The sequence below is a fragment of the Ischnura elegans genome (assembly GCF_921293095.1).
Source record: "Ischnura elegans chromosome 13 unlocalized genomic scaffold, ioIscEleg1.1 SUPER_13_unloc_4, whole genome shotgun sequence".
Lineage (NCBI taxonomy): Eukaryota > Metazoa > Arthropoda > Insecta > Odonata > Coenagrionidae > Ischnura > Ischnura elegans.
This window is the reverse complement of record NW_025791660.1, coordinates 639,218-653,077: the sequence shown is the minus strand read 5'-3', so window position 1 is coordinate 653,077 and position 13,860 is coordinate 639,218. Positions and strand designations below refer to the sequence as shown.

Genomic DNA, 13,860 nt, shown 5'->3' with positions numbered 1-13,860 from the left:
ATGCAGCTCTAACCTGCGCAATTCCGTGTACCGTGTAAAACGGCCTTTAGAGAAGAACTAAGATTGTGAGAGGGGAGGCAAGAATGTAAGGAGAAGGAGTGGTTCGCGTTTGCTGGCCCCGCTTGCAGCAAACAGACCGCTTTTGTGAGAAACTGCGTCGTCGCCGTTCCCACGCTCCGATCCAATGGAGTGGGGATGGCGTGGAAGGGGTTGGGGTGGGAAGATGCTCGTGACTCTGACTGACATGCTTGTGAGTCATCCCAACGAAGACGGAGAGGGACTTGGTTTCGACAGAGGAGGGGGGAGGTATTCATGAAGAAGGGGTGGGGATAGGCTTCGAATTTGGTGATTTAGTTCACGTATATGGCGCTGGGAACTGTATGAAAAGATTTTAACTAAAAAAAATCCTTTCGTTAATATTGCGATGACACTAATTACTGCTCTATTTTTGGAAGTGTGTGGACTTCGAACATAAATTGATTGAACTCCCATCTGAAATAATGGTGACGTCCATGGCCAGGGGTGGATCCAAGATTTCTTTCTGAAGCCCGTATGACACTTGCCAATTTATTGGCCAATATATTGGCCAATAAATTGGCCCAATATTGGTAAAAATATTGGGCTTTACGCATCGTATGACACGTACCAATATTGTCCGTTATAGTGTTCTAATACCCCACTAGAGAACGCCACATAACACAAAATGACAAAAGAGCATCTCAAGACGCAGGTTAATTGCCAATGAGCTACAGAATGGGAGGTGGCATAATAATTGTAAATTTAATAACTATTTCGAGGGGCTGCAAAGATATTCTCGAATTGCTCGAAATTTCATTCGGGTGAGTTCCTTGAATGATGAGAGATAGGCAATATGGTGATCTCATAGGTGAGCCAAGATAACGTAGCGGCTCGTTTTGGCTGGAATATGTTCATCGAATAAACAGAGATTGTGTCATCAATTGGGACTTTCACCCGAAACTTTAGCGCTCAAATCATGAAAAATAGTTTAATAATTGTAAAATAAACAAAATATAGACGCTATCGAGGAGAAACACGACGTTTTTATTCATTAAATATCCGAAATGTTATTTCCGAATTACCCACTTTAGACAGTTGATGTTTGTGAATTTATATTCTCTCAAAGTACACATTAATTATTTGAGCTATTTCATGGGTTGCTATGCTTGTAAAGTTTTTATATATGATATTAAAATTCCGAGGTGAAATGTTTTGCAAAGAGCTTCTAGTTTTGGCCACTAGGAGTCGACAAGACTGAGTTCTGATTGGAGATTGGCCTCGAGAAAATAGAACCTGTTCTAAATTGTAGATTGGCCAAGAAATTGTGCCCAATATTGTGAAACTGAGATTGGGCTAGAAATTGGCGTGTGTCAGTGGGTACACAATCCAATATCCAATGGATTGGCCAATAAATTGGCAAGTGTCATACGGGCTTGAGGGGGGGCAGAAGCGAAGTCGTAGGTCTGTGGGAGGGTGAGCTAAGCCGAGGTGGGGGAAATTTGAATTCGCCCGCTATCTAGTGGAATCTTCTTGAAACTTGTCCTGACTAGCGCGCTAGCGCCAAAATTAGCTCATTTCCTGCTCATCGCTCGCGTTGTCATCTTCGAAAGAGCCGTCTTCTTCTGAAGTTTTAATAGCATTTCTCTCGCTGGGCTCTTCATCTTCCATCGCAATCAGGGCTTGTGGGAGTGTGCATTCCAACCTGAGTAAGTTCAAGTAATCATATGTATGTTACTGTTTTGATGGAGTGAAGTTTTAATCAGAGGTCATATAACTAAGTTTTTGGCGCCACTACTCCTGCTCCAGGAGAGTTAGAATGATTGTGATCTGCCCGGGTACTTGCTCCAAATGATTTTTTGTCCGCAATGGGAGAAGATCTTTTTGTTTGCTAATTTATCTCTTTTTTGATTTATGTTTGATTGTGTTATGGCTTCGTGTGCATTTACTGCGTGCTTGCTTTCACTGTTGAATTCTGTCTTGTGTTAGAATACGTACTTTGCAAGGGCCTCAGTTTACGAAATATAGAGCGTGTGCTTCTCGTTTGAGCCAGATAGATCAGTTATGTCGGGTGATACTCAACTATAATGTCTTCGGCTTGATCACTCCTTTTGTCGTTTCACTATCACTGGAAATACGTCGCGATTATTTCATTAACGATTTGAATGGTCATGATTTATTTTATATTTAGTTATACAGAGTAATGGCGAAGGCCTGAGGTATGCGTTTATGAATTTCAAAAGTGAATTGGTTAATTTTCAATAGTGGGTAGCCGTAAGTACGTAGTAGTGGATATGGTGCTTACATAGAATTCAATGGAAATGAAAAACGCATGTCTTGTTACTTGTCGGTGCCGATTTATGTTGGTGTTAGCTATTCGCCGGCATTTTAGTAATACATTCCTGCCTCTGTTTAATTTCTATGTGGTGATGTATCACTGAAGGAAACCACATCTGTGTCTATACACGTAGTTTCATTTGTTTATCAACACGGCGTCACCTTATTTTGTCAATCGAGCTTGTTTCTAGTCTTCGTCGAGAGCTATGATTGCGATGTTTTCCTAGAGTACAAATTAGAAATTTTCAGGAATTACGCAGAGCAATACTACATAAAACTTGACCTGAGTGTAGGAATCGTGAATAGTGTGGGCCATGTTCCAAATGTAGGCAATTGTTATTAAGATTTGGTCTCGTGTGTATGACGTTAACACTAAGGTGCATATTTTGTTCTTTTCTCATATTTTAATTCATAACTTTTCGGAGTCTATCTATGTTGGTGTTAGCTATTCGCCGGCATTTTTGTAATACCTTCATGCATCATTTTAGTTTCTATGTAGTGCTCTACCACTGAAAGAAAACATCCGTGTCTATAAACATGTAGTTGCATTTATGAACACGGCGTCACCTTATTTTGTCAAGCGAGCTTATTTATACTCTTCGGCGTGAGCTATGATTGCGATGTTTTTCCTAGAGCACAAATAAGAAATTTTTAGGAATTACGCAGAAAAGTACTAAATAACACTTGACCGGAGTCTAAGGAACCTTACCTTATACTGTGTGCCATGTTCCAAATGTAGGAATTTGTTATAAGATTTGGTCATTTGGGTATGACGGTAATACTGAGGTGCGAATTTTGATTTTTCTCGTGGAATTATTGTGAGCATACTCAAGACCACCATTTGTTTCGTACGCTTGTTTAACCCTTAAATTTTTATTAGTGGTGATGTTTTATCAGCTATTCATTCGTATTTCAATGACGAAATAATTAAAATGGATAACGTTAGTCTCATAATATCTAAGAAGTTTGATATAATATTTAGGAGGGTTAACATTGCCTGACGGTTCTATATCTACCACTTTTCCGACGACGTGCAAGGATTGTAACACTTAAAATTTGAACTCGGCTGTTAGTAATGAATAATTCTTGAAATTGGTTTTTCGTAATTCAATGCGTTAATCAACCATAACTCATATAGGTATTTATTCATTGTTTGTGAAATGCCTCGCTGGGAATAATTACGAAAATTTAATCTGTTTTTGTGTGTAGGTGTCGGTAAGTAGTCACAACGTAACTTCGATGCATGTGAAACAAGGAGTGGGACAAAGAATTCCTTGTGGATTTCTCGTTTGTATGATCCATGTAATGAGTGTTTCTGTTGTTTGCTCTTGCCTGAACTTAAAGGCTTATAGGAGTCGTGAACAAACGTATTCTTGCCATTGATTAGATGTTTTGTTTTGGCTTATTATTCTTCTTCTAGAGTGCTTCTGTTATTGACCTTCATTGACGAATATGATCGTATTTGGTGAAGTTATTTGATGTGGTAAGGATCTGTCTGTTGTAGTTCCAACGTATTCAGTTGACGTTTCGTTGGCAGTTGGAAGGTTGGTGATATTTCTGAGCTGAGAGCATCTATAACTTCGCACTTATGAATGCTATACTAGTTAATATTTGACAGCTGTTCAACTTCATGGTTTCCAACAAATGAATCGCGTTCATTTTATGTTTGTATTTGGGAAGGGAGTGATTTTATGATTGTTACAATTTTCCTCGGTACAATTTTATCTCTTGGTGAACCGTGTTTCGTCCGTAATATATAATCTTTTGATTTTCAGGACCAAGGCGTAATTAACGCTGGAGGTCTGGAGTTTTATATTTTACGATTGTATTACGTTTGTTACACTGTTTCTATTTAGTCGTGTCATCATTTCAGCCTGTTTTTACGAACTATTTCAATCGATTTTCGCCCGTATTAAGACAGTATTCTAGTTTTAATATACCGTGCGCTACAATGATTTGTTGATGGGGTAAAAGTTTTCGTATCATGATGAAATTATAGGACTTCATGAGTAGGCAGTCGTGTGTATCATCAATCTGCTATTATTTTATGCTGGAAATTTTGTCTCCTCTGTGATAATATGGAAATGCTTAAAATTTTGTCTCCTCTGTTATATTAAGGAATTGGTTTAAATTTTGTCTCCGGTATTGGGCCGTAATAAACTCTAGAGTCTGCTTAGATTCGAAAAATGGCATTATCTCTTTCCAGCGGTGTAAATAACCAATTTTTGATCATAGCTGCACACAAGTTAAATTCGTTACATGATGATCCAAACCTTTTTTGCCTAGATGAAATTGTACTCTATGGTTTATTTCAACGTAACAATTTGTCCCACCATTGGACGAGAGCACTTTACTTAGACGTATCTGCAATTAGTATGAGGAGAGATACTGCCTTTGTGAATGTTTTTCGATACACCATTTTATTAATATACGGTGACCTTCTTTCCTCTTCAGGATTCTCTCGTGGTGACTGAGCTGTGGATATCTAGCCATACCATCCTGCTTTAACTTAGCTGCCTTGAGCTGAACCTCCACAATCTCCAAGTGTGTATCCTTATCAATTTCTTATGATTTTGTTTTTTGTGTCTCAGTGCATGGAATTGGTTGATTTTTTCGTCTTAGTTCCTTTGTAGAAGTAGAACATCTTACCTACGTGGTGCCCTTAACGTTTGATGGGGGAAATATTGCAGTATGTTGATGTTGCCTTGTGAATGTTTTGGTGTAAATTGCTTCTCTTTTCTCTCTCTTGGTGAAGTTAACTGATTTATTAATGCAAATAAATGCAGTTGAAATCCAATTTAATTATACACATTTAAACAGCATATAAATGCTGTCACTTATCAGGGTGGGAGGTTGGAAGTTAGTATATTGTTGCAATTGTGTTCTCTCATATTATTTGGCTTGTGACAGGCAGTTGAGGATCTCATTGGAAATTTCTCTCATCTGTAGATCGGCCATTAAATAGTGTGATGCATCATTCGAAGCCACATGTAAGAAGTTAGATGTAGATAATTTGTCACTACCGAACCAGTTACAATTAAATTCATTTGTTGGATGTGAAAGCGGTAGACGTTTGTTTAAATTTTGACAGTGGTTGAGTATAAATGATTTACATCAGATGTTATTTATTTTGTAAATAATAGAATAGATAGGTATTCTTTACCTCACTTTTAAATGATGGTTGGAATTCTGGCTTGGAGTTCATATGCCAAATTGTTTGCTAACATTTTGATTTAATTTTTATATTGTAATAATGGCTATAGAGGAAAATGGTTAAAATAAATGCATGCGTGGAGGCAAGAGAGATCGCTACAGTGTTTTTTATGGTAGGAACATGAAAAATATGAAAATGATTCCATTGTTCATAAATGCAGAAGTTGAGGCAAGAACTGTATGCTTAGTTTGAACAGATGTAAATTATGTTCGTGATCATTGTAATGCAATATCGCAATATCCATCAATTGGATGTTATTGAATTGACTATGTTTTATGTGATTGTCAATATTTAGTCTTTAATCCAATTATTTTGTTTTTAAAGTTATCAATCATTTCTTAATTCTTAGGTTAGTTATGTAGAAATAAAAAATTTCAGTATTATTGAAGCCAAAGATAGCACTCATTCCATACTTTACAAGGGATCATATTAAAATTCCATTACTAATGGATTATTAGTGCAATAAAATTCTGTTCCTTAAATACTTAAATGTATGTGGTGTGCGGAAATTTTGACTATTGAGATAAGACATTTAATATATCAGAATACTTGTTAGATTTTCGAGGGCTTGTGGTTTTATTTGTGTGTAAGGAAGCGTGTTCAGAGTCTAATTATGTCATTTAGTCTCATATGTGAGTTAAAAATCTGTTGTTATAAGTACAAAAAAATATTTTCTCAGTTTTTTTTAATACTAAGGTGAGTATTTAACTGTTTTGTAGTGGAGTTATTGTGATAGTCTGCATTCATAGACAACTGTTGGTTTCATACAATAGGATAGCCTATGAAGTTTGATCCATGGCAATTTATTATCAGCTTTCCTGTTTGTTAGCGGTTATATAAAAAGCATTTTTTTGGAAGTGATTCCTTTTATGTCTACTTAGATCTTCGTTTTTTACTAAGATTTATATTTTTTATATACCATGGCCATCATTTTTTCCCATAATGTATTATCTTGTGGTTTGCAGAACTTCAGCATAGTTAATGTTGGAAGGTAATAATAGTATTTAACAGTCCTACTTACAGTATTTCATTGAATATAGTCCCCCCCCCCCTAGTTTTGAGGCTTGAGTTACAGGAAAAAAAAAGAAAAATAAAGGTTTGAAAATAGTCCCCTCTTTATTTTTACCATGGGTATTTTTGGAAAAAAAAGGTGGGACTATATTCATTCAAATACAGTATATTATAATTTGCCGTTGTGCTACTTAGTTGTGTCTTCATTTCTGTTTGTTTTTTATTGAGGATTTTAATGCTATTGGCTAGTTTTATGTCAGTACTTTAGTTTACATGTACCATGTGCTATGATGACTTCTTGATGGGGTAAAAGTTTTCGTATCATAATGAAATATTGGAAGTCAAGAGTAGGGTTCATGTGTACCATCAATCAGCTATCATATTTTGTGGGCATATTAGACTCTTCTGTGTTAATATGAAAATGATTTAAATATATTTGTCAATATTGGTCAGTGATTTGCTGTAAGTGTTCTGTGTGGATTCAAAATAAGGTATTAATTGTTGCCTGTGGTGTCACCCATTTTTGATTAGGGTGGAATCACAGATCAAATTCCTTACTTAATAATACAAACATGTTTGCATTGAATTATTGCTGCAATGACTATTTGTCTGCCCTGATAATATGCCCAAGTAGCAAAATCTTATGTAAAAATCATTTTAAAATATATTGCGAGAACATTTTAAAATGATTTTAACATCATTTTGAAAACATATTAGCTTTCTCTGTTTCAACGTTACAAATCTTTTTACACCATTTCAAAATGATTTTAACATAAGTTTAAAATATGTCCTACTCTTGTATAAGCAATGAAATATAGATTTTAAAATAGTTTTAAAATATGTTGTAACTATAATTCAGCCTCTTTTAAAAATGATTAATTGCTATGTTAATATGATATAAGTAAACACATGTTTGAAATTTCGAACTGTGCCAGGAACAGTAAAAAAAAATTTCCCACCTAACAATTATCCTAGCGTCAACAGACATGAATGTTTTGAAGGAAATGGTACATGCATCGTGACAATTACAGAACCTCCTTCTCTGCGTGCTTTCACAGAAATCCCACCATTACCATACACACCTTGACATCTTGGAAATCAGATGTCGGAGTTTGGATTTGAAACGAAATCAGTTTTTGAATCATGTATACTCAGTCCTTATCCCTTTTTAGTATGCAATAAAGCACATATTGAGAGTGTTTTCAGGTGTTCCTTGATTGCATTCTCGGATCGTTCACTGTCCATTTTTTGATGATATGCCTTCATTTTGGGATATTTTTTCCAGAAATTCATTATTTTAAATTTCTAGAAATATTATGGAAAACTGCCAAAAAATACTGTTTTGTGGATTTCAAGATGGCGAAATTCAAACTCACTTTTGAAAAAAGGGATTCATTTTTGGTAGACAAAGTCTCCAAAATCATCTGTATTACTTGTTTTATGTAAAGCTACTTGTCAGTTACCACAATCACCTCCAAGGAATGAGAATATTTATACTGGTTTATTTTATCACACTGGTATGACTAAGATTGAAATGACCTAATTATTTCAAAATTATGTTAAAATGATTTTAACATCATGTTAAAATGATTAGAAAATAATTATCAAATTATTTCAAAATTATTTTAAAATGTGTGTAAAATAATTTTGAAATTGTTTTAAAATAATGTTCACATAATTATTTTTCTGTGAAATTAAAAAACGAACATTTTTGGCAAAAATAAGCCATTACTTCCTGCATATCCAAGAATATACTATCAACAAAATGAGATCAAATGGTACAAGACTTAAAAAGAGCAACGCCTAATACATTATTTTAAAATGATTTTAAAATTATTTTAAAATCTTGAAAAAGTCATGAATTTAGCCATCTTATGATATTTTGATTTTAAAATCATTTGAAATAATTTTAAAATCATTTTTCAATATTCTTTTGCTACTTGGGTGGTTGTCTGGATTTCATCTTAACTTTCCAATTTGTCTCACCATAGGATGACAACATATTACGCAGTTGTTGCTGTATATACTGTTATTGTACGAAGAGGAAAGGTACTGCCAATGCGATTGTTTTGTGATACTCTTTTGTATTAGTTCATGGTTACTTTCTTTCCTTTTCAGGATACTGTCCTGGTGATTAAGCTGTGGTTTTCTTGCCATCCCATCCTGCTTTAACCTTGCTTCCCAGGACTGAACCTCCACTATCTCCGAGTGAGTATCATTATCAATTTATTCTGAGTATGGTTTTTATGTTATAAGGTATGGAACTGTTAGCACTCATTATTTGTCTTGGTTTTTATTTAAATAGTAAGTCTTTCCTGTGTGGTACTTATTATGGTAAATGTTAGAGAATAATAATATTTGTTATAATTGTTAATGTGTAAGTGTGGATGGCTTCTATTCTCACTCTCTCTTGGCCAAATTCATTGCCATAACAATAGGAAAAAATGCTAACAAAATCTAGAATATTTAAATGCCGCAATCGCATTGGAGCTTTAATTTATCACGGTAGCAGGTTGGAATTCTAATGTAATGTTGCGATTGTGTTTATAAGAATAATGGTGCTTGTGACAGGCAGTTGATTAGCTGAGTGGGAAATTTCTCCCATCAATATAATGTTCATTCAGAAGTTTGATGGACTAATGGAAGCTCTTGTGACAAGTGTGGTGTGGATTTTTTGTGTCCTCCAATATAGATAGTTTTGAATTTTATGTGGGAGGTGAAAGTAATAGAAATGAGTTTTACATTTGAAAGTGGTTTAGTATAAATAGTTGACTGTTGATTATTTTACCTTCACAATTACAATCTCCATGTGAATATCATTATCAATTTATTATGAATATGGTTTTTGTGTTGCAGGGTATGGCACTGTGTAATTTCACGTATTGTTTTTGCCTTGGTATTTATTTAAATATTAAGTCTTACCTTCGTGTTGGCTTGATTTTCGGCATTGGAAATGCTTGAGTGCGTTGATGTTGACTGATGAATGTTTTAATTTGTGAATGGCCTCGTTCTCTCTTTTTCAAGTTCATTGAATTAGCAATGGGAAAAAATGCATTGTACATTATTTAAATGTCATAATTATATTATAGCTTTTCTTTACCACAAGGAGTGGTTTGAAGTCTATTGCGTAGTTGCTTTTTTTCACAAGGATAATGGGGCGGGAGTGGCTGACAGGGATACTATTCACAAGTGATGTCAAGAGAGAAGATAAAACCTTTTTATTTGATTGTAGATACTTAGATAGCAATACTGTTGAAGGGTTCCCAAGTAACATTTTTGGTTGGCCCTCTGTTGGCAGATGGTGGAACACAGCGGTTGGCCCATGGTATGATTTGGCCACCTTGCCAACCGTATTCCAACCAACGATTCCCCAATGATGGGCCAACAGAGCATTACAGTCGGGCCTTCGTATTCCCAACCAGAGGCCAACCCCTCTCCAACGATACACCGTTGGCCCTTCTGCCATCCGTTTCCCAACAAAAGCTATATTTTACTGGCATTTCTCATTTTTATAGAATGAGAGTTAAATTAATTTACCTTGATATGATACCGGTAGATAGAATCTTTACCTTTAACTCCCTATAAATCAAAATGAAATCAATGCTATAGGACAAAGTAAGGTTACAGTGGTTAAAAGTGGAAAACAAAAAATCAATATCAGTTCAGAAGGTCCCCAACTTTTATTTTCACAAATTAGGACAATTTTTATTAGGACAATATTAGGAAAATGTCAACAGCACCTTTCCATATTACAATATGGCACTCACAAAAACTGTCCATCTTCTTTGTAGGGCAACAAAACACACTTAGATAAAATCTGGGTGGACTGCAATTTGCATCCAGGTACTACTTTTTTTACTACAAATATACCAATGGTACCGTTTCTTAGAGGTAGTTCAAAGAAATACTCCTTAATTTCAAACATGTCACACTGCAAGATGTACACCCCTGAGTTATTTGATTCAATTGCCTTCACAATTCCTATTCTCTGGTCTTCGGTAAGGAAATTGTTAAGTTTAGTCCATTTTACTTAATTGGATTAATAAGTGCAAGATTTAGGGATATTAATAGGAATCACAGAAACACTGATTGAGTATAATAGTTGATGTATTTTCCATAAAATAATAACTGTGCAGATGTTATTTAGGTTTACTCATACAAATTCAATCTCATTCTCTTCAGAGAGGACTAAATCACTCACTTCGTCCATAGAAATACTGTTTTCATTAAAACTTCCACTTATACTAGATATGCCACAATCTGAAAAAAATACATATCGATCTACCTAAATTAATGATGAAAAGTTTAAAATTCCACGTAACTATCTGTTTAAGGTAACATGATTTTAGGAATGCCAGTTTTGTAAGACTTACCAAATGAGGTCAATACCTTATTTTTGTTAGAAGCACTCAACTTATTTCATTTAGCTGCTATCACAAAGACAAAGCCCTAACAACCAAACAAGTCTTGGTTGTTAGGTTGCTAGGGAACCATGTGAACCGTATCCTGGAACGTATGCAATCGTATTATACATCGTGCTTATTCACGACCCATAACGAACTTCCATCGGTTAAGTTAGACTCGAAACAGACAGATCTTATAAGTCTACAATTTTTCATGTGCCCTCCGGGATATATGTACTAAGAAGTCGCATTAAAGAAGCCTCCGCTTCTTGGAACCATTTATGTCAAATACCATGCTGAAAACACTAGAAAATTAGCAGAACATTACTTAAAAAAGAGTTATACATAATTTCCAAAAATTATCCTATGTAGAATTCCTTAAATAATTATCAGTTGCCAGAATAAGTTATGGTGACACGCCTGCTGGATAAAAACCCGAAAGGTATGCGACCCGCACAACATTCTTATAGAATTCTAAGAAATGCAGAGTTCTTACAAGAATTTCTGTGAGACTTATAGAATCCTATAAGAATTTGTGTAAGTCTTATAGAATCCTGTAAGTCTTACGGAATTCTTATAAGAATTTCTACAAAACTTATTAGAATTTTCCAATATTGCCAGCCTTAATTCTTAGCTGCGCCCCTGCCGGTGGCTATATTGTTATTTTGAAATGTAATCCAAGTAGACTGGATATTCAAGTGAAAGAAGAAATTTATACGGCTCCCTTAGAAAGTCAATTATGGAAATTTTTTCATAAAAACTAGGGAAAAACTGCGACATGTCGTTATTGCAGTAAATTTATCATTATGTGTAGGAATACCACTAATTTACCAAGTCAGGTGAATGGGACGCATTATGATATGATGAGAGATGAGGTAAAGCTTACCATTTGTTTGGCATTATCTTCATTTGATTGTATCAACTTGAAGTATAATTGGATACATCAGAGGTAAAATAATTATTATGCCTGCACATAGTCGGTAGCACTGACTGTCAAAGCAAGCGATTATGCCATCCTATTTTTTAATGAATAGATGCTACCGATCCGATAACCACTTGATACGATAAATCGATTACAATGGAATTTCGCCCATCTCTACGTTGAAGATCTTGTCGGAATTTTGTTTGCAGCTCTCATGGCATAAATTGAGGAAATGGTATGATGTCCCAACGGTGGCCCAATGATAATCCATTTCGTAGGGCCATCGTTGGGGATTTCCGTTGGGCCTACAGCATAAACCGTTTCGTTGGGCCAACGAACAATATCTGCTTTGGGCCAATACCAGAATTTGGTTGGCATATCCACCCACAATGAGCCAACCGTGACTACGGTTCCCCAACCGAGGCCCAATGGTCAATGTTACTTGGGTTTTTTCTATATATGCCTGATGTTGAAATAGCCTATTCTATTAAAGTCCAGGTCATCACCGGTTCACTCCTGTTCCTGGCTTCCGCAAAGTGATGGTATACCCCTCTGTCATTCATTCCAAGCTTGTAGAGTTTTGTTCCCCCTGATTTTACATCTTTCTCCCATGTGGTACCTGGGAAAGTCTTGGAAGACACTCGGTTGCTCTGACTGTGATTCTTCAGGCTGCGTTTCCCTCGAATGAATCTGTCCCTCTGCATCTAAAACACGTCGTGGTAGATGCGTTGGTTCCCCAGTCACTTCAGCATCTGATTCATCAGTATCTTCATCCATAATAGCCTCAGCACCTTCCTCCGCTCCAGTTATAATAATTGTTTGTGACCCGTGTTCGTCACCCTCTTCCTCTAGTATATATATTATTTCATTTACTGTTAGAGGCTATGGAGACCTGAAAATACATCATATTAGTTTATATATGTATGGAAAATCATAAAATGAATATGATATAAATAACGCGTTAAATGAACTTACATATTAAAAGAATGTCTCAATAGACGAACAGTCTAAGCAAAAACAGCCCTCAGTGCAAATCACACTGCTTCTGCGAATGTTAACCCATTAATGCCCAGACGTATCTTACCATTAATGCCCAGACGTATCTTAAGATATGTCACACTTTAAAAATTCCTAAATACTCTGTGGTTTGTTGTTAATGCAATTTCTTTACGTAATATGACAGAATAAAGTCTTCAAATGGTATACAAGTGATTTAGATTATTTAAGCCAATATTTGCAATTTTTATACTTACTTACACATGGCTGGTCATGAACTACTCAGAAATCGCTACGCTATAGTCATGTGAAAATTAAATTTTCACATAAACCATTGAGTTATCTGAATCCAGTTTTTACCTGTTTTATTTTAAATGTATAAGGAATATTATCTTTTTAAAGAGAGTCATTTTTCTTTCAAGCTCATCACAAAACTAATCAGTAAAGTTTTGACGTATCTAAAGATACATCTGGGCACTTGTGGCACTAAAAACTCAAGTTTTGACTTATAGGTATGTTTCATTCTATTTATTGATTAGATGAATAAGTAATAATTTTATAAACCTAATTATGTGATAGATCGAAGACAGTTTTATATTCCTGCCATTTCATGAAGTATAATATTGAACAATTAGGTAAATACAGCAAAACAGGAATTTTCTCAGAATTGTTGTGCATCCTCATTTGGATTGTGATAAAGTACCTTCGTTGGAAGCAGAAAATGAGTCAGTATTGGATTTCTGGGAATGCAAATACTCGCCATATCAAGTTGCCTATCCTGGCACAGTAGCGGATACAGAAAAGAATTCAAGGGGGGCACAAAAGATATCTTGAGCTATCTCTACTTGTATCGTAATGAAAAATAATCAAGCCACGTGCGAAGTTTAGGAAAGTTTTATCTGAAATGATTATAAACAAGGCATTATTATTATTATATATATACAAGGCAATACCTTCTTATG

General features: G+C 35.2%; 1 protein-coding gene across 1 annotated transcript in view; it reads left to right on the top strand.

The window, feature by feature from the left end:
* The first annotated feature begins 1,503 nt into the window (after positions 1-1,503).
* LOC124173117 overlaps positions 1,504-13,860 on the top strand; it is a 31,768-nt gene continuing 19,411 nt past the window's right edge. Inside the window, exons 1-3 of the mRNA XM_046552631.1 lie at positions 1,504-1,724; positions 4,807-4,896; positions 8,696-8,785. The gene's annotated coding sequence lies outside the window, so the exon portion shown is untranslated. The remainder of the gene's footprint in view (positions 1,725-4,806; positions 4,897-8,695; positions 8,786-13,860) is intronic.